Source organism: Microcaecilia unicolor, chromosome 5 (genome assembly GCF_901765095.1).
Source record: "Microcaecilia unicolor chromosome 5, aMicUni1.1, whole genome shotgun sequence".
In the NCBI taxonomy this organism is placed as follows: Eukaryota; Metazoa; Chordata; class Amphibia; order Gymnophiona; family Siphonopidae; genus Microcaecilia; species Microcaecilia unicolor.
The window spans coordinates 350,298,428-350,320,666 of record NC_044035.1 but is presented as its reverse complement, the minus strand read 5'-3'; the positions used below and the strand labels follow the sequence as shown (position 1 = coordinate 350,320,666).

At 47.5% G+C, this 22,239-nt stretch overlaps 1 protein-coding gene across 1 annotated transcript in view; it reads left to right on the top strand.

Moving 5' to 3' along the window:
- GSE1 (Gse1 coiled-coil protein) overlaps positions 1–22,239 on the top strand; it is a 527,218-nt gene that overhangs the window by 123,581 nt on the left and 381,398 nt on the right. The window contains exon 2 of the mRNA XM_030204548.1: positions 20,508–20,691. The gene's annotated coding sequence lies outside the window, so the exon portion shown is untranslated. The remainder of the gene's footprint in view (positions 1–20,507; positions 20,692–22,239) is intronic.

Below are 22,239 nucleotides of genomic sequence, written 5' to 3'. Positions count from 1 at the left end.
TCCTTAATCTCCATTATCCTACCTGTAACGGCCTCAAATATAAATCCACTTACGCTTCCTCCTTTTCCTTTATCAGCACCCAATTATGGAACACACTACCTAAAACTGTCAAAACTACTCGAAACCATCTCAACTTCAGGAAATTACTCAAGACCGGCCTATTCCGGAAGGCCTACCCCCAGGCTCCAACATAAAACCCAAAGTCCTTCAAAACAGCATATAAATGGAAATCTAGACTGCCCCAACTTGACATTTCGTCCTTTAGATTGTAAGCTCCTTTGAGCAGGGACTGTCCTTTTTTGTTAAACTGTACAGCGCTGCGTAACCCTAGTAGCGCTCTAGAAATGTTAAGTAGTAGTAGTAGTAGTAGTGGAGGAGTAGCCTAGTGGTTAGGGCAGAGGAACATGGAATGTTGCTACTATTTGAGATTCTGTTGCTACTATTTGAGATTCTACATGGAATGTTGCTATTCCACTAGCAATATTCCATATTTAGATTGTGAGCTCTTTGAGCAGGGACTGTCTTTTTCATGTATGGTGTATAGCGCTGTGTATGCCTTGTAGCACTATAGAAGTGATAAGTAGTAATAGTAGTAATGTAGAAGCCTGCCCTTGCAGATCAGCAATGCGGCCACACAGGCTTCTGTTTCTGTGAGTCTGACATCCTGCACATACATGCAGGACATCAGACTCACAGAAACAGAAGACTGCGCGGCCGCATTGCTGATCTACAAGGGCAGGCTTCTACATGGAATGTTGCTAGTGGAGAAGTAGCCTAGTGGTTAGTGCAGTGGAACATGGAATGTTGCTATTACTTGAGATTCTACATGGAATGTTGCTACTATTTGAGATTCTACATGGAATGTTGCTATTCCACTAGCAACATTCCATATTTAGATTGTAAGCTCCTTTGAGCAGGGACTGTCCTTTTTTGTTAAACTGTACAGCGCTGCGTAACCCTAGTAGCGCTCTAGAAATGTTAAGTAGTAGTAGTAGTAGTAGTAGTGGAGGAGTAGCCTAGTGGTTAGGGCAGAGGAACATGGAATGTTGCTACTATTTGAGATTCTACATGGAATGTTGCTATTCCACTAGCAACATTCCATATTTAGATTGTAAGCTCTTTGAGCAGGGACTGTCTTTTTGTGTATGGTGTACAGCGCTCCGTATGCCTTGTAGCGCTATAGAAATGATAAGTAGTAGTAGTAGTACTATTTTGGACTCTTACCTTTACCCATTTTCCTTTATACCCTGTTCTTTCTATCCACTCTGACTACCACAATCTATTGTATTTGTATAACTACTGGACTGGCGATAGCCTTTTCGGTCTATTGAAAGCCACATCGAGCCTGCAAACATGTGGGAAAATGTGGGGTATAAATGTGATAAATAAACTTATAGAATACTGCAGGGAGGGGGGGGGGGGAGAGACAGTGATCTGGGCCCCCAGGCAATAAGTCATTGGGCCCCCTCCTGCATGCTACAGTCCACTCCTTTGTTTCCAGCACTTTCCCCCGCACACTACAGCCCCTCAAGCCTCAGTGGGCCCTCCCTGGACCTACCTTGATGGGTCATGGTGGTCTAGTGGCTTCTTTGGGAGCAGGAAACCCTACTCTTTCCTGCCCGCTGTTCTATCCGGCTCCGTTGCTTCTTCTTAATGGTTGCCAAGACTTCCTGCGGTGGTCTCGGCAGTCTTGGCAGCCATTTTGAAGATGTGGCAGCGGGCATGAAAGAGTGGGGTTCTTTCCTGCTCCTGAAGAGGTCACTAGACCATTAGTGCCCTTCAAGGCAGGTCCAGGGAGGGCCCACTGAGGCTTGTGAGGATTGTAGTATGCAGCAGGGCCGCCGAGAGGGGGGGGGCAGGGGGGACAAAATTCCCCGGGCTTGGGCCTCCAAGGGGGGCCCGGCGCCGGGGTCAGGCCGCCGGCGCTGCAGTCCACGGTCTCACCTGCCTGCCTCCACGGCTCCGGGCCCCCTGCATTCAAAGCAGCAGTTGCAGATCGCCTCTCTTCTGGCCTTCCCTCCCTGTGTCCTGCCCTCGCGGAAACCGGAAGTTACATCAGACGAGGGCGGGACACAAGGAGGGAAGGTCAGAAGAGACACGATCTGCGACTGCTGCTTTGAATGAAGGGGGCCTGGAGCCGGGGCCTGGAGCCGTGGAGGCAGGCAGGTGAGACCGCAGACTGCAGCGGCAGGGGGGCAGCGGCGGGGGGGGGGGGGGGGCGGGGGGGGGGGGGGCGGCCTTGCTCCGGGCCCAGCCTAGTCTCTCGGTGGCCCTAGTATGCAGGGGGGAGAGCGACACTGGGCCCTCCAGAGACTCTGGGCCCTCGGGCACTGCCTGGTTGCCTGTATGGTCAAGTCCGCACCTGGAATACTGCAAGTTTCATGTGTCTTCGCCACATTTAGGTGCCCACACTTAACCAAGGTCTGTGGCTGGTGTAACCGCGGGTGTGTATTGTACGTGTTGCGCCAGTTCTGCGTTCTACTCGTATTCTAACACGGCATTTGGGAGCCCAGATGGCATTTTAGTCTATCTCTGCAAGGCATTGGCATGCGTAAAAGTATCTCTGCGTAACAGCTCCAGCCTTAATAAATCGGGGATGACCTGGTGCGACAAACCTGATGCCCAGCAGAGCCTGTCTCTTCTCTGCCCCGTGGGGATGTTTTGAATGATTGTTTTATGTAGTTTAGTATTGTCATTTTAATTATGTGAGAGTGACATCATTACGTGAAGAGAAGGCAGGTGAGTTCACAGGGAGTGATGACGAGCCCATACGCCAGGCCCCCTCCCTGCCCATCTTCAAATCCTTACTCAAAGCCCATCTCTTCAATGTCGCCTTCGGCACCTAACCACTATTCAGGAAATCTAGACTGCCCCAACTTGACATTTCGTCCTTTAGATTGTAAGCTCCTTTGAGCAGGGACCGTCCTTCCTTGTTAATTTGTACAGCGTTGCGTAACCCTAGTAGCGCTCTAGACATGTTAAGTAGTAGTAGTAGAAGAGAAGGCAGGTGAGTTCACAGGGAGTGATGACGAGACAGCTTGAAAGGGGTTTGACAGAAAGTACGTTGTGTCCTTCCTTGAGGCCACAGATGTAATATGATGGATACAGACCCATCACCGGAAAAGCCTGTGTAATGAGCCCCACACATCTGTCTGCTTGCATGAATTGTTTCTCCAGACATGGTTTGTTTTTAATATCACTCGTTCCCCAAACCAGATCCCTCTTATCACTACTTGTGGTTTGTTTGGCCTGTAATTCCTTCTGTGTGTGTTTTTTTTTCTCTCTCTAAATTGGGGTATAAATCCCACATAGTTTCCATCTTGTGATGGAGAGTAAATCCCTGCACGGTCCACAGGCAGGAAAAAGCCAATCCCTAAACAAAATATTGCCATTCTTAACCCGCATAGCAGTGACTGTGTGATTTTTACGGTCTCATTTTTCTCCAAGCTATTCCAGTGAAACAGAACAGCTGGCTCTTTCCTAGAGAGGGAAAGCAAACAAAATCTGTTCTGTACATTTGTCAAGATGAAACACCTGGCCGATTCCTTCGGTTCTCCGCAGAGCTGATCAAACTGAACTGAACCAAACCAAACCCAGATTTCGCTGGATCCCTCCTTATACACCTTTTAAGGTGTCTACCCTGTTGTAGAATGAAGTATATTTTCTACAAAAAGTACGTAAGTATTGCCATACTGGGACAGACCAAAGGTCCATCAAGCCCAGCATCCTGTTTCCAACAGTGGCCAATCCAGGTCACAAATACCTGGCAAGATCCCGAAAAAGTTCAACACATTTTATGCTGCTTATCCCAGAAATAAGCAGTGGATTTTCCCCAAGTCCATTTAATAATGGTGTATGGACTTTTCCTTTAGGAAGCCAGCCAAACCTTTTTTTAAACCCCGCTAAGCTAACCGCCTTTATACCACATTCTCCGGCAACGAATTCCAGAGTTTAATTTCACGTTGAGTGAAGAACAATTTTCTCCGATTCGTTTTAAGGTTTCAACATTTTTATTAATGAAGCACAGAAATAATGCTCAAAAATGGTGGTTACATCTTGTAAATGTCTCTACAAACAATCAACACACACCAAGTATTGAAATTATACAATATTGCTTATCTCCATTAATCTTTTTACTTTATCCCCCCCCCTCCTATATTATTAACTAACATGTTATCATCAACCTCTAATAACAACAAATTCTCCCCCTCCCTTTCCCCCCAACTTTCCTTACTGCCAATTGACACCGTGTGTTCAAACGCTGGGCCCCCCAAATTATACCACCTGCCTGTGTCAACTGTGCAACCACAAAGCCTCAAATTAGGATCAAACCTTACTATACGGGCTTATACCCCTCCACAGGCGAGCCAGGGGGCCTGTGCTCTGATGGCCCCCCTACCCCCCTACGGAGGACATCCATTTCACCCTGGGAAAGGACTAATAGAACTCCAAATAAAACAGTCTCCTCTCCTGCCCCCCTCCCTAAACCCTCCCTCCCCCTCCCCCCCCCCAGCCATGGTCTGCTCTACCGTCTTGTCAGTTGCTAAAGGGTTGGTAGAAAAAGATCTCTATTCCCATTTAATTCCCATCAGTTGCCTGTGGAACTTTAGACAATGCTCCAAGTTTATTAATAATGTGGCTCCTCGCCCTATGAGACAGGGTGTTAATATAACCTTCCCAAGTAAGGAAAAAGTAGCCTTGTGTCCGAGGGTTAAGCAGGGAGTCCCGGAGCTCCATCATAAGTAAGTCATGTAAGCGATTCCTCCATTGCCAGAAGGAGGGGTTCATTTCTTGCGTCCAGTTAACAAGTATGCACTTCATGCCCACCAAAAACGCCTTATGGGCCATTATGTTCTGGTATCTCGTACCCCCCTCTACTGGCGCGTGGCAACCCAACAAAATGGTCGTAGGCTGCTGAGTAACCTTTTTCTCTCCTATTTTTTCTAAATATTTAACTATTCTTGTCCAGAAGGCTGTTATAGCTGGGCACTTCCAAAAAGCATGGTAGAAGTTATTGTCTGGCGCATTACAGCGTCTGCATTTGGCAGATTCTATATATCTCATCTGACACAGACGCGACTGAGAGGTATAAGCCCTGTAGATCACTCTGACCTGGCATTCTCGAAGGTTTGCGTTTTGCGTCCATTTCAGGACTCCCCTCCACCCCTTCAACAAATCTCCCGGGATGATCCTTTTTTGTATGTCAGCTGACCATTTTGCTGCCACTCGTGTAAGGTCTCCCTGTGGTCTAGCCAATAACAACCTTTTATGTAATACTGATATCGAGATAGGGTCCTCTGTTGTCGTCTCAAATAATTCCCCCATCTTAGTGGACAAATCAACACCAAGTGCAGCATGGGGGAGTGAAGCTATATAGTGTCTAAGCTGTTCATATGCAAAACATACCCCCCAGTCTGCTACATCTAGGTTTAGTTCGGCCATTGTTTTAAGCTTACCGCTGGGCTCCAACCAGTAATGTATAAGTACTTTGTCCCCTTCTCCCCAGGAACTCACTATAGGATTTTCATCCCCCGGACGGAACGCTTCATTCCCTATAAGGGGTAGTAATCTACTGCATCTAGGATCGAAGGACCACAGCCTAGCCAAGTCCTTCCATACGGCCTTTAAAGGCCACACCAAAACACTAGTCCGCAGTCCTGCAGGTAGGTCCTTTAATGCCCCGTGTAAGACATACATCAGGCCCAAGGGGCTGCACCTTGCCTTTTCTATCTCCAATGGGGTGTAATCCTCCCTCTGCAGATACCAGTCCCCTAGATGGCGCAGTAAACATGCCACATTATAGCGTTTAATATCCGGCATCCCCATCCCCCCGTTTCTCCAAGGCCTCATCAGATGTGAAAATCTTATCTGGGGACGTTTCCCAGCCCACAAAAATTTTGTAAGCAGTTTTTGTAAAGATCTCACTTCCTGGTGCTTGAGATACAGTGGAATTGTCTGTAAAAAGTATAGCCATTTAGGGAAAAGCACCATATTAAACAAGGAGATGCGTCCCACCAGCGATATCGGCAGCCCTGCCCATCTTCCCAATGTTCTCTTGGTGTCTTCTAACAGGTATTCTACATTTGCACTATATAGCAGCTTGGGGTCCTTGGTGAGCTGTATCCCTAAGTATTTGAACGCCTCCCCCACTCTCTTAAGTGGACAACACAGATTTTCCCACTGCCCCTCGCTCATTTGAAGTGTCATGACCTCAGATTTGTCTAAGTTGAGACGAAAACCAGAGTAGTCCCCAAATTCAGCAAAAATGTCCAGTAGGGACGGCAAAGACACCTGGGGATCCCGTATTATAGTTAAGAGGTCATCAGCAAAGGCTGAGATCTTAAAGGAAGTTTGCTGTATCTGTACCCCTCTCACCTCCTCCATATTCTGGATTTCTCTTATAAGAGGGTCAAGCACCAACACAAAAAGAAGGGGCGAGAGGGGACATCCCTGTCGGGTACCCCTGGCAATCCTGAATGTTTCCGATGCTTGCCCGTTTACCCATACCTCTGCCATAGGTCCCTGGTACAACGTTTCTATGGCATGTAAGAAAAACCCTTCCATCCCAAATGCCCTCAGGGAGGCGAACATAAAGTCCCAATTAACCCGATCAAATGCCTTCTCGGCGTCAAAACTAATTATTAAGGCCGGGGTTGATGATTCATGTAAACTTTCCAACGCTCCCAAAATTTGTCTCATATTGCGGGCTACTGATCTTTCTCGTACAAAGCCCACCTGGGCCTCCTCCACTATCTCCGGTAGTATCCGTGCCAATCTGTTTGCCAAAATCTTTGCCAGTAGTTTTGTTTCAAAGGGAAGCAAAGATATTGGTCTATATGAACTGGCTAAGAGTGGGTCGCGGCCCGGTTTTAACAAAACTATGATTTGTGCCTTCCTTAGGGACTCTGGTAGGCCCCCCCTCTCTATACATTTATTGAAAACCTCTGTCAGACAAGGTATAATATCTGATCTGAGGAGCTTATAAAACTCAGAGGAGAGTCCATCCACTCCTGGGGACTTATGCAACGGACTGGCTCGTATACCCCAGCACACCTCGTCCTCTGTTATTAATCTATTAAGGCTACTTTGTTGTATCGCTGTGATCTGTGGGAGTGATTGTCCTGCTAAATAACACTCTGCTTGAAGCCCCTGGTCCTCCGGCGGGGAGTACAAGGCCTCATAGAACTGCCGGAATACTTCATTCACTCCCTCCAGAGAATGCTGAATACCCCCCTGTGCATCTCTAACTTGTGACACATATCTGGAGCCACCCACTTGCTGTATCAGTCGTGTCATCAATTTCCCTTGCTTATTTGCATGTTTGTATAACTGATATCGATAATAGAAATTTGATTTTTTAGCTTTGGCGTGTATTAACTGGTTCAAAGATGCCTGAGCCTCTAACAGCCTTGATTTATTCAAAAGCGTTGGGTTAGCTCCAAATCTCTGGCGTGCCTGCTCCACTTCTTTCCCCATCCTGACTATCTCTGCTTCTCTAGCTCTTTTCTTATAGGAATGATATGAGATTATGGCTCCTCTCAGCACAGCCTTGGCCGCTTCCCAAAATAGTATCGGGTCTAAGTGATAACTATTCTCATTAAACTCTGAGTATTCTTTCCACTGGGATTGTATATAGGTGGCAAATTGTGGGTCATAGAACAGTTCTGTGGGAAAGCGCCACCTAGGCTTCTGGGTTCTATCTCCCCCACCCCCAAATGTGATCCACACAAAAGCTTGGTCTGAGACCTGTGTGGGCCCTATTTCAGCCTGTTGCAACCAAGGGGTCCTATTTGCTGAAACCAGAATATAATCAATTCGGGATAGTGTATCATGTGCCCTGGATAAATGGGTATAGTCCCTCTCTCCCGGATGGTACAGGCGCCATGCATCAACTAGATCTAACATCGAGCACAGCCGTGGGATTCCCTTTGTCAAGTTCACTGGCCCTACTCTAGAGGTTCCAGTGCTATCCAATAATGGGTCATAGACTGCGTTAAAATCTCCTCCCATAAGTATAGGCATCTGATCAAAAGAGTGCACATGTCTCACCAGGGTCTGATAGAACCTCTTGTCATATTGGTTTGGAGCGTAGACATTAATTAGTAAAAAAGGGTGATTATTTATATGGGCTTCTAAGAAGACATATCTACCTAGTGGGTCCACAATTACTCGCTTTTTTGTAATATGTAGCCCTTTGCGAAATAAGATAATAACTCCTGCCTTCCTATTTGGTGACGGGCTTTCCACATAGTCCCCCACCCACCATTTACACAGCTTCTTGTGTTCCATTGCTGTTAAATGTGTCTCCTGTAGCATTGCTATATGCGCTTTTTGTCTATTTAGGGTCTGTAGAATCTTACTCCTCTTGATTGGGGAGGAAATACCCCCCACATTCCAGGATATTAGCTTAACCATAGCCATGCCTAATTGGCTCACATGTGTTATTAAACCCATAATAAAGAGAAAGGTGTCCCAGCCTACACCTCCCTCCACTTTTTTGTATACTCACAACACTTCTTAGTTTCCTTTTCCCACCATATTTACATACCTTTTTCAAACAGACCTGCTCCCCCCCCCCCTCCCCTATTCCCCCCCTCCCCTCCCTTCCCCCCCCTGCATTCCCGCCCCCCCCCTTCCATTCTGTAAACCCTTGAGTTCCAGCAGGGAACTCATCACGTATAGTGTCCTTTCCCCCACTAATGTAAATTACCAACTGCTCCATGGGGAGACCCCATCCTGTAGTATTTATGCCTGTCTCCAATGATCGAGACCGGGTAGTTACCCTATGTCCCTCTGTCCAATTATTCCCTTGAACCCACAGTTTAGGTATAGAGATGTCATCTCTAATCATACTTAACAGTCTTCTAGTCCATGTCCAAAATCTCTTTCAACACATATGTCCGTCCCCGGACTTCTTCTAGATGACGCCATTTTTCCACATCAGGTTGCCGGTTCCTGTATAACACTCTTGAGGAATTCTTTAGCTGCAGCCACCTCTTCAAATATTTTATCTCCTCCCTCGTGCTGCACCTTCAATTTGGCAGGGTATATCAGTGCAAACCTGATTTTTCTCTCATGTAAAACCGTGCACACTGGCGCAAACTCCTTGCGCGCCGCTGCTACACGTGCTGAATAGTCCTGGAAGCAAAGGATCCTCTGGCCTTCATACCGAAGCTCCCCTCCTGCCCTTACAGCCTGCAAAATCGCCTGTTTATGGCCGTAGTGGAGGATCTTCATGATCACCGCCCGTGGTCTCGCCGCTCCTTGGCGCTTCGGCCCCAGCCGATGTGCTCTCTCGATGCGCAGTGGCCCCGGCAGATTGTTCATTTTTAATGTGCTCTGAAGCCAGGTTTCTAAAAAACTACCCAGCTCTGAGTCCTTTATATGTTCCGGGAGCCCTATTAGTCTTAAATTATTACGACGAGACCTGTTCTCTAAATCGTCTAGTTTGTTCTCTAGCTCCACTATTTTCTTCTTTAAAGCCTCCACCGGTTGTTCAGTTGCCACTGCTCGGTCTTCCAGGTCACTTATCCGCTGTTGCATATGGTCCAGATCGAGATGGAACCCGTCAAGCCGTTCATGGGCAGATTCTGCGCGGTCAAACAGCGCCTGCAGTTTTTTATCAAGGGCCGCCTCTACCGCAGCTGTCACCTCCGCGGTGATTTCTGCCGTCCATACTGAGCAGACGCTCGAATTCGGCGATTGCTGTCCGGGCGCCATCTTGGATTCGGCGATCTTGCCTTTTTCTTTATCTTTCCGGAGCGTTTTCGCCGCCATTCTTCCGCCCAAGGTTAGTAATCTCAAACCACCCGGTCTCCAAGTTGTTAGGCTGGCGATGTTAAGGTTCGTTTTTTCCCCTTTGAGGCTGTTAATAGCGTAAGATGATGGGGGAATCGCAGGAGCTCAGTTCCAATGCGACTTCACTCCTGCATCACACCACGTGATCTCTCTCCGATTCGTTTTAAATTTAGTACTTTGTAGCGTCATTGCGTGCCTCCTAGTCCTAGTATTTTGGGAAAAAAATAAACAAATGATTCACGTCTACCCGTCCCACTCCACTCATTATTTTATAGACCTCTATCATACAGTGGGGGAAATAAGTATTTGATCCCTTGCTGATTTTGTAAGTGTGCCCACTGACAAAGACATGAGCAGCCCATAATTGAAGGGTAGGTTATTGGTAACAGTGAGAGATAGCACATCACAAATTAAATCCGGAAAATCACATTGTGGAAAGTATATGAATTTATTTGCATTCTGCAGAGGGAAATAAGTATTTGATCCCCCACCAACCAGTAAGAGATCTGGCCCCTACAGACCAGGTAGATGCTCCAAATCAACTCGTTACCTGCATGACAGACAGCTGTCGGCAATGGTCACCTGTATGAAAGACACCTGTCCACAGACTCAGTGAATCAGTCAGACTCTAACCTCTACAAAATGGCCAAGAGCAAGGAGCTGTCTAAGGATGTCAGGGACAAGATCATACACCTGCACAAGGCTGGAATGGGCTACAAAACCATCAGTAAGACGCTGGGCGAGAAGGAGACAACTGTTGGTGCCATAGTAAGAAAATGGAAGAAGTACAAAATGACTGTCAATCGACAAAGATCTGGGGCTCCACGCAAAATCTCACCTCGTGGGGTATCCTTGATCATGAGGAAGGTTAGAAATCAGCCTACAACTACAAGGGGGGAACTTGTCAATGATCTCAAGGCAGCTGGGACCACTGTCACCACGAAAACCATTGGTAACACATTACGACATAACGGATTGCAATCCTGCAGTGCCCGCAAGGTCCCCCTGCTCCGGAAGGCACATGTGACGGCCCGTCTGAAGTTTGCCAGTGAACACCTGGATGATGCCGAGAGTGATTGGGAGAAGGTGCTGTGGTCAGATGAGACAAAAATTGAGCTCTTTGGCATGAACTCAACTCGCCGTGTTTGGAGGAAGAGAAATGCTGCCTATGACCCAAAGAACACCGTCCCCACTGTCAAGCATGGAGGTGGAAATGTTATGTTTTGGGGGTGTTTCTCTGCTAAGGGCACAGGACTACTTCACCGCATCAATGGGAGAATGGATGGGGCCATGTACCGTACAATTCTGAGTGACAACCTCCTTCCCTCCGCCAGGGCCTTAAAAATGGGTCGTGGCTGGGTCTTCCAGCACGACAATGACCCAAAACATACAGCCAAGGCAACAAAGGAGTGGCTCAGGAAGAAGCACATTAGGGTCATGGAGTGGCCTAGCCAGTCACCAGACCTTAATCCCATTGAAAACTTATGGAGGGAGCTGAAGCTGCGAGTTGCCAAGCGACAGCCCAGAACTCTTAATGATTTAGAGATGATCTGCAAAGAGGAGTGGACCAAAATTCCTCCTGACATGTGTGCAAACCTCATCATCAACTACAGAAGACGTCTGACCGCTGTGCTTGCCAACAAGGGTTTTGCCACCAAGTATTAGGTCTTGTTTGCCAGAGGGATCAAATACTTATTTCCCTCTGCAGAATGCAAATAAATTCATATACTTTCCACAATGTGATTTTCCGGATTTAATTTGTGATGTGCTATCTCTCACTGTTACCAATAACCTACCCTTCAATTATGGGCTGCTCATGTCTTTGTCAGTGGGCACACTTACAAAATCAGCAAGGGATCAAATACTTATTTCCCCCACTGTATCTCCCCTCAGAGCCCTAGCCACTTTTAGCCTTTCCTCGTAGGGAAGTCGTCCCACCCCCTTTATCATTTTTGTTGTCCTTCTCTGTGCCTTTTCTGATTCCACTGTATCTTTTTTGAGAGGCGGTGACCTATTTGTCTGTTCTTCTAAGCGTATCTGGCGCCAGGTCTTCGCTTATTTCCAAGGCTCATTTAGGGTAGTTTTAGTTTGATGTTGGTGCCTCAAAGTTTTTTCGTTTGTGTGTTGATCACATTTAACTTGAGCTGAACCCTAGAGAAAGTTGAATAATTATTTAATTTTAAATAGAATACAATAACAGAAGATTTTGCAAATTGTTTGCACGATTTATCAAAATGTCATTTTAGCACCTGCTCAATTAGTGCTCTGTTACGTTAATCAGTTTTTAATGGTCGATTCTGGGGGTCCGGCAGGAGTGATGACAGAGGGTGGAAAGACTTTAGCCTTTTCTTTGCATTATTCACAAGTTCAGTCAACTTGGGATGTTTGATGTTGGTTTGTTAACCTGCGATATGAAAACTTGCACTTGGGGAAGGGTATCGCATGAGCCTGGCCCGGCTGGTTTTTCAGCGGGTGTGAATTCTTTGAAGGTTTCCACTAGAGGTGAGAGCATGGGGACATGATCTGGTCCCCTCAACATCCCCAGTCAATTCTTTTCCATCCCACATAATGAACCCGCATTTAAAAGACCTCGTGAATTAAAAAAACAAAACATAAAATGCACCCTATAACTTGTTAATATTTAACATAAAACAAAACAATAGGCATTTACTTTGTTAAATATGCAAGATTTTTTTTTTAAATTTGTTTTTCAGCTGAGATGTTGGTGTTTCAAATTTCTGAGCTGAGGCGTGCACAGGGACATATTCTGGTCCACACCCCCTCTCCTCCCCGTTCACTTTGGATCTGGCCCCTTCCAACCCCATAGTATTAATGACTGATTTGTCACCAACACCGCAGCGGGTTTCATATTGCCCCCCCTTGGCCTGGATTGGCCGCTGTCGTGGACAGGATGCTGGGCTCGATGGACCCTCGGTCTTTTCCCAGTGTGGCATTACTTATGTACTTATGTACTTATGTCCTCTACTTGGCTCACTTTTATTACATAGAGCAGTGATTTAACCTATTGTGATGTCATAGTGGCTCATTCCACCAATAAGAGCCAACCTCATTAGTGATGTCACAATGGCTTGATTGTATAGAATGTTTGTACGTTTGGGAAGCTCGCCAGGTGCCCTTGGCCTGGATTGGCCGCTGTCGTGGACAGGATGCTGGGCTCGATGGACCCTTGGCCTTTTCCCAGTGTGGCATTACTTATGTACTTATTCCCCAACTTTCCACTCTCATGGAAAAAGCAGCATCTTTGCTCAGTCCTCATAGGAGGAGAGGAGGTGCCAAGGCAGGAAGGCCAGGTTGATCCCGAGCTGCATCCTCTCATGCCTTAAGCTACTATTGAAAAGGCAAGTTACAATAGGCATTTTCCTGTCCGTAGAGGGTTTACAATCTTAAGTTTACACCAGAGACAGTGGAGGATTAAGTGACTTGCCCAAGATATGTATACTTATAAGGATCACAGGGAGCTGCAATGGGATTTGAGTCCTGGTTTCCTGATTCTTAGCTCATTGCTCTAATGGTTATAGGACTCTTCTGGGTCTGCTCTCCAGTGCATAGTGGAACAGACAGCTATCAGAGAACGTATAGGCAGTGGCATAGCAAGGGTGGCTGCCGCCCGGGGCGGTTCGCCGTTGCACCTCTCCCCGGGTGAATTTTAACTGTTGGGAGGCTCCACGCCCCTTCTCCCATCTGTTCCCCCTTCTCCCATCTGAGTCTCCCCCCCCCCAACCCCCGACCCAGTGCCTACCCTGAGCTCCGTCCATAGTCCTCTTCTTCCTGCCAGCTCCCGCGCCCTACCTTTACAAGGAAATCTCGGAAGCCGAGGCGCAGCGCCTCGCGTCTGCAAGTAAAAGCAGCGTGGGTCGTCTCTTCGGGCCTTCCCTCACTGTCTGTCCCGCCCTTGCGGAAATAGGAAGTTGCATCAGCGGAGAGCGGGACAGACAGTGAGGGAAGGCCCGAAGAGACGACCCACGCTGCTTTTACTTGCAGACGCGAGGCGCTGCGCCTCGGCTTCTGAGATTTCTTTTGCAAAGGTAGTAGGGTGCGGGAGCAGACAGGAAGAAGAGGACTTTGGGAGCACTCCTCCTTGTGGTGACACCCGGGGCGGACCGCCCCCACCGCCCCCGCCCTTGCTACGCCACTGCATATAAGATGTGGCCTCTGTAATCCCCTTTGGAATGGCAATAGTGTATCAGGGATCCTGTGTTTGTTACTGTTCAGAGACCCAGATGGATTTCTGTTAGAACATCAGGTTACAGGATCGCCTGCGACACCCCCTGGTTTCCTGCCAGTCAGCTGAAATGGCTTAGAGAAACAATGTATCCAGAACAGAAACCGGGCAGCGTTCTGAGAGTGAGGAAATGAAAAGAGAATACTCATTGGCTTCTCTCTCTCTCTCTGCAGTTTTTTTGACACTGTAATTTATCAGTCCCCTTCTCTCTTTTGCATTTCCTTCCTTTAGTACTTGATATCCAATTCCGATCTCTTTATTGGCATGACAGTGCTAACACGTGATTGGGCGTAATCTTATAAGCGGACCTGAGTGTGTGGGATGGTATTTAATGCACTCACATAGCTGCTTATAACATTCCCTGGGAGTATTGTGTGTATAAAAGCAATCAGAAAATGTAGCACCTATTTTCATACACAGGTCTTTCTGGGGAGAGAGAATTTGGTGGCTTGGGGTGGCTGGATCAGCTCTTGTTCAAGAGTTTGATGGGAAGAGTACAGAATTTCCTTAAGTTAGTCCCCTTTATCTGTCTATATCAGGGTTCTCAACCCAGTCCTCGGGACACGTGGAGGAGCATAATCGAACGGAAACGTCTATCTCCATGGGCGTTTATCTCCGAGAACGGGTCCGTGAAGGGGTGGGCCGTACCGTATTTTCGAAAAAAAATGGACGTTTTTGAGCTGGGCGTTTGTTTTTTTTAGTGATAATGGAAACTAAAAATGCCCAGCTCAAAAACGTCCTAATCCGAGCCATTTGGTCGTGGGAGGGGCCAGGATTGGTAGTACACTGGCCCCCCTGATATGCCAGGACACCAACTGGGCACCCTAGGTCAGTGCGGTGGACTTCAGAAAAAGCTCCCACATGCATAGCTCCCTTACCTCGGGTGCTGAGCTCCCAACCCCCCTCCCCCAAAACCCACTACCCACAAATGTACAACACTACCATAACTCTTAGGGGTGAAGGGGCACCTACATGTGGGTACAGTGGGTTTTGGAGGCCTCCCATTTACCAGCACAAGTGTTACGGGTAGGGGGGATGGGCCTGGGCCACCTCGCTGACGTGCAATGCGATACCCATTAAAAGTGCTCCAGGGACCTGCATACACGCAGGCCTCTAGGACTGGTTGCTGCTATATAACATTGGCACAGCAGTTGACACCTGAAGACTAATCTCTCCGAAAACGTCCTTTATTGGAATAACCGCCTTTACTCACAGTTAACTGCAGATCAGTTGCCCCACTGGCAACGAGTCTCCCTGGTACTGAGATGAGCAGTAGGTCAGAGCTGGCACAATGGTGTACAATGCCCTCTTTCAGCCACATTCAAGGTAAGAACTAAGTTGTCTAACATGGCTAACACGGGAAAGGGAACTAAAACTGGCTTACAAAAATGGCCACTACCGCATGGACTACAACAGGAAACACAACAGGGCACACTCTGACCCAGTAGGCAGGGGGAAAAGCACCATGGGAGAAGAACCTACCAACATCGTGAGACTGTAACACAAGCTAATGAAATCACGGAGCCCAATACCCTACACCCACCACAATGCAATGCTGATGTGACCCTGTACTGCACCCGAGAGCCACATCTGACCCAGGGAAAGGCTGTGAGAGGATCGAACACATTCTGCCGTCATGGAGGTGGGTACGGCATTTGAGGCTGGCATACAGGCTGGAAATAAAGTTTGTAAAGTGGGGTTTTTTTGGTGGGAGGGGGTTAGTGACCACTGGGGGAGTCCGGGGAGGTCATCCCCGATTCCCTCCAGTGGTCATCTGGGCAGTTGGAGCACTTTTTTGGGACTTGTTCGTGAAAAAAAAGGGTAAAAAAAAAGTGACCCAAAATTGCGGTAAAAACGCCTTTATTTTTTCGATTATCAGCTAAAGACGCCCATCTCTCCTTGGCTGATAACCACGCCCCAGTTCCGCCTCCACCACGCCTCTGACACGCCCCTGTCAACTTTATTCGTTTCCGCGACGGAGTGCAGTTGGAAACGCCCAAAATCGGCTTTCGATTATACCGATTTGGGCGCCTTTGTGAGACAAACGTCTATCTCCCGATTTAGGTCGCACTATAGGAGTTTTTCTCTTTCGAAAATAAGCTAGATAGTAACATAGTAGATGACGGCAGAAAAAGACCTGCATGGTCCATTCAGTCTGCCCAACAAGATAAATTCATGTGTGCTGCTTTTGGGTGGCAGAGCCGGTGGGGGGAGACTTCTATGGTCTGTGCCCTGACACACCCCGCCAGTCAGGTTTTCAGGATAGTCACAATGAATATGCATGAGAGAGGTTTGCATACATCGTAGGTAGTACATGGAAATTTCTTTCATATATATTCATTGTGGTTATCCTGAAAACCTGATCGGCTGGGTGTGTCCCAAGGACTGGGTTGAGAACCTCCGCTCACACCCTATGCTGTCTTGTTAAGATGTTTTTTTTAGTGTGTGTTGTGCTAGCATTGTAAGTAGTATACTATGCTATATAGTGTACTGGGCATTGTTATAATGGGCATTCTGACATTTCTGCCAGCCGATTTCTACTCCAAGCTAAAATTACTACCGCAGCTTAGTACAACCCCCCCCCCCCCAAAAAAAAAAAAAAAACCTATAGTTTGCTTGAAAATAATAATAATTAAACTCTGGAATTCATTTCCAGAGACTGTGGTAAAAGAAGTTAGCTTAGCGGGGTTTAAAAAAAGGTTTGGATAGCTTCCTAAAAGAAAAGTCCATAAGCCATTATTACGATGGACTTGGGGAAAATCCACTGCTTATTTCTAGGATAAAAAGCATAAAATGTATTGTACTGTTTTGGGATCTTGCCAGGTACTTGTAACCTGGATTGGCCACTGTTGGAAACAGGATACTGGCCTTGAAGGACCTTTGGTCTGGCCCAATATGGCAACACTTATGGACTAATATTTTTACTACTGTAATTGTCTGCCTGCATTTTGGATTACACTTGTCGTACACCGCCTTGGGTGAATTTCTTATAAATTCTACCAAACAAACATGCGGTGAACCTGGATTTCAGCACGCTGACTTTTATAAATAAACTGAGCACCCTTCATGTGGGCCATAAAGTAAGTGACTGGATTAGAATATGATTCATTGGCAGGGGGGGGGGGGGGTACAGAATAGTAGGAAATAGTATTCACTCTGAGGAAAGGGGTGTGCCGAAGGGATCCGCCCCTAATCTGGCTATTTTCAACATGGGGAAGTGCGGTCAGGAAAGCTTTGCCTTTTTGCATAAAGGTGTGAAAAAGCAGAGGATGGATCTAGTGAAACTGAGAAATAGTCTAGAGTTCAGCAGCTAAGATTTAAAGCTGCAAAAAAATGGAGGGTCACGCATTTGAGCAACGCAGTATATAGGGAGTGAAGTACTTTTGTTCTTGAAGGAAGAGCAGGATGGGGGGGGGGGGGGGCTTTTACTAAGCCGCGTTGCGTCAATTTGGAGCTACCGTGTGGCCCTGGCGGTAATTTCATTTTTGTATGCGCATCCAGTAGGTGCATCGGAAATTTTCCGGCACGCAGCACTAGCCAGGCAGTAATCAGCATTGTATGTGCATGCAGACGATTACCGTCCAGTTAACGCATGAGACCTTACCGCTAAGTCAGTGGGTGGCGGTAAGATCTCAGGCCCAAAATGGACGCGCGCCAATTTTCATTTTTCCACATGTCCGTATTTGGCCCCCCAAAAAGGCCTTTTTTTTTTTTTTTGCAGGTGCACTGAAAAATGGACCTGTGCGTGCCCAATACCCGCGTCTACACCAACGCAGGCCACTTTTCAGCACACCTTAGGAAAAGGACCTCTTAGGGGTGTCCATATAACTAGAAAAGTTGAAGACAAAAGCTAGAAGGATTTTTGGGTGCATAGGGAGAGGAATGGCCAGCAGAGAAAAGGAGGTGATAGCGCCTCTGTGTGGATGAAGTTGTTTCTGAGAGCGGGTTCGACATCATAAATCAGACAGGGACAGTTTTTCCTCCAGGGTAGATATACTTGGATATTAAGTGGGATAAGAGACAGATGATAGAGACTTGTATACATCTCCAATGTATAAATGCACGGGGGGGGGGGGGGGGGGGGTGTGGAGGAGGCCCTCTCTCAACAGAAAGGAAGCTCTGGAATGAGGGGGAATAGGATGAAAGTGAAAGGGGACAGAGAGGGGTAGGTAAGTCCAGTTCTCGAGTGCTACAGGTATGCCAGGTTTTCAGGCTATCCACCGCAAACATGCATGAGATCAGTTTCCATGCACTACCTTCACTGTGTGCTCATCTGCCTCATGCATATGAATTGTGGCTAGCCTGAAGAGCGACAGAAGTATGTCAGATTAAGAAGGACAGGAGTTGCCTATTCCTGGGATAGACTCAGGACTTAATGTAGGAAATGCTTCTTTACAGAAAGGGCAGTGGACATCTGGAACAGCCTCCTGGTGGAGGTGCTGGAGGAGGCAAAGACTGTATCTCCCTTCAAGAAAGTGTGGGGAAGCACAGAGGCTGTCTAAGGAAGAGGGAAAGATTGCAGAGCTGGTGCAGATGGGCAGTCTGTATAGGTTGTACGGTCTTCCTCACTCATCGCGGTCTGTGTTTATTTATTTGTTACATTTGTATCCCACTTTTTCCCACCTATTTGTAGGCTCAATGTGGCTTACATAGCACCGGAGAGGCGTTTGCCAACTCCGGTGTGAACAAATACAAAGTGATGTTATGGTAAGATCAAGTTCATGTGGCACAGCCACACTAGGGAATCGGAGAACGGAAGAGTTGTGTTATGTCCATGACGTGCTTTAGTTTGGTTGTGTTGCAGAGATTAAGCATTTAAGTTGGATGGGTAGGGTATGCCTTTTTAAACAGGTTGGTTTTTAGTGATTTCCGGAAGTTTAGGTGGTCGTGCGTCGTTTTCAAGGCTTTTGGTAATGCGCTCCACAGTTGTGTGCTTATGTAGGAAAAACTAGATGCGTAAGTTGTTTTGTATTTAAGTCCTTTGCAGCTTGGATAGTGCAGACTTAGGTATGTGTCGATTCCACACGGTCTTGGAGTAGGTATAGCCTCCTGCGAGAGCTTTTGGGGAGGCCGTTTTATGAAAACACATAGGCGCCAATGTGTCTTTCCTGTCTAGGTTCCCTGTTATAAGGTAATTTTATAAGTGGTTAAAATAACTTTTTGGCAGTGGGGTGCCTATTAGCTTGAAGTGACAGAGCGCTCCCACGGAAGGTCTGTATCTGCCAGTAAAAATACTGAACCCTGTAGAGGGATTGCAGCAAGATGCAAAAAAAAAATCCAGGCTAGCATATTTTTCCTTTAGAGCAACTCAGGCATTGAAAATGATCTGTCCAGTATGTAATTTCCTTACAGTAATATCAGGCTGTTTAGGTCTCAGGAATCACAGCTGGAGGTCATGTTCCCCCCCCACCCAAGTCACTCACCAGTTTACTGTAGGTAAGACCGGACCGTCGAGTGGGTGTACAGACTAATACCCTTTTCAGCCCCTCTTCATGGGGTACCAGCATGCTAAGGGAGCTTGAGACTGCATTGATCTATGATCTACTCTGTTGGCCCTTAACATAGGCAGCCGAGAGACCTCGGTTTACAATTTTATAGCAGTAACAGTATTAATCATCACAAGACACATTGTATTTAATATGGTACAACTCGGCCGCAGCTTTATTTATATACAAACATCTTACATATGGGTATACCCAAGCCTCCCACAGCCTCTGGCTCAATGTCCATCCTCAGTCCGCCGTCCTAGCAGGACTGACCAATCGTAACCTGAGCCCCCCGCCGTCTAGCAAGGGAGCTCCACCGTACTCGCAGCTGCTCCAGCTGCCTAGCTTACACCATCAGGCTTGGGTACCCCGCCAAAGCTGCGACAGTATAGAACAATGTACAGTAAACATAGCATAAATTGGGGAGGGAGGGCTGGGTGCACCTGGAGCCCGGACGCGAAAGAGGTTGTCCGGGCTCCTCCCCGGGGCTTTTAAACCCCGTTTCCTCTCCTCCCTCTCCCAGCGGGGTGCCCCTTTTGCAGCGGGAACGAGCCCACCTTGCTCCTGTCCTGGGCACCCCGCTGCCACGAACGCGCATGCCCCCTCGGTGCACGGCGCCATGTTATCTCCGGCTCCGTGCACCCAAGGGGGCACTGCGCCTCTCTTTTTTTCTTGCAATTCCTGCCTGCTGTGTCTGGGACTCTGCCGGAAGGCCTTTCTCTGGGCTACAGTATGATCACAGATCCAGATGTTCCTCACCTGGACCAACAACTGCACAGAGGTAGTGAAAGGCAGAGCCGCAGCACTGCCAGCGTACTCTGGTCCTGCCTGAGATTACCGTCAGTGGGGGGTATCTAGGAAGCTGTTCTCATGTTTGCTGATAGCTGTTAACTCTTTTAAAGGGAAGAAAAGAAAGCTCTATCTGTGTATAGAAACCCAGACAAGTCTTTTGAACGCTTTTTTTTTTACTTTTCCTGTAGGTTGTTGCCTCATCCCTCGAAGTGCCCGTTCCGAGCCTGAAGCCGACTACCGTCGGCTCTGACCCTCGCCTGGTGGCAAGCACACAGAGTCCGAAGGGACATCGGGAGCCTGCGTCGGAGGCCAGCGCAGTCCGTGGCCAGGCGACCAATTTTGATGTGGACCGCGGAGCTCAAGGCGATACAAGTAAGTGTGACCCTGGAGCCTGTGCGGGACAGTAATGGTAACGGGAGCTTCCGTGGGACTCTGGGTGAGCTCCTGTTACACGTGCACGACTCTGGGTTTCTTTATCACTTTGAGCAGAAAGCATTTCTGTACTTGTAAAGTATAAATGAATCAATTGACTGGGAATACTTAGCTCTACTAGGAGAAAAGCTGTAAGTTATGAAAGTGGGTGGGTTCCCTTGTATATTAGGTTTCAGAACTCCGTTGGTTACATTTAGTAGTTTAAAAGTATATGGACCAGGGGCAATGCTCAGTTACCGTAGGTAGAGGGCCTTGTATACAACAGAGCTGCGTGTCGGCTTTGTGCCCAGTGACAGGTGTCTCGCAGCAGCTCATGAAATTGTGTTTTGTAGACTTCTGCTTCCATCTGTGCTTAATGTAAATAAAAAATGTCACTGACAGATAAGTGTTGATTCAAGTATCTGGAAACAGGAGCTGCACGATTCCTCACATCTCCCCCCCCCCAGCAAATCATGCGACCTAGTACTGAGTTGGATTATGTACCGGATATAACCGTGTTTAACGAGTCCTGAGGCAGAAATTCAAATTGTCGGCATACGTTGTACTAGCAGCGTGTGCTTTTCAAATCACTACGTCTAGCAGGATGTAACGTCGTCTTTGTTGACTTGGGGGTAAGCCATCCTGCCTTGCTGTGAGAGGTGGGTGCGGGGAAGCGGAGAATGGACTGGCGCCGGCGCATAATTTAAACATGACAGATCGCATCAAAAATAGGCTCCGTCGGAAGTCCGTTTTTGGGCAGTGGCCGCTCCCCTGGCAACCCACCTAGCTACGCCTCTGGTTCTTCTTTCAATCGTGTCCCCGTCCGTGGACGTTTCCTTGGTGTGTTTCTGCTCTTTGGCAGCTGCGTTTCCCAAGTCTGGCCCTGGGGTACCCCCTTGCCAGTCAGGTTTTCAGGATGTCCGCAATGAATATGCGTGAAAGATATTCATATAATGACGGCAGTTCATGCATATTCATTGTGGATATCCCGCAAACCAGACTGGCAAGGAGTACTCCAGGACTGGACTTGGGGAAACACAGGCCCCTCTACGTCCGTAGATTGTCATCTGGCTCTGGGTATTCTCCAAAAGCCCGCACGCCATGTATATGTATGTTTCATTATAATTGTAACTTGCCTCAAACACGTAACGGTGAGCTGAGTAATTGGAGATTGGCGAGTAAATAAAAGGACTTGTAATTTTTTTTCTTAAGAAAACAAATCGGAGTTCTACCAGTACTGGACCAGCCTGTTCTGAAAATCTGGAGCAAATTGGCAACGGTTAGGTGTCCCTGATGTAAGCTGATTCAGGGCAGAAGCTCCTTGAAGTGCTCTAGATAAGGGCTGTACAGTATATAAATGACTATTACTACTACTTATCACTTTTATAGCGCTACAAGGCGTACGCAGCGCTGTACATCACACACATAAAGACAGTCCCTGCTCAAAGAGCTTACAATCTAAATAAGACAGGTAACAGAACAACTAAGGGGTAAGGGGAATTAAGGAGG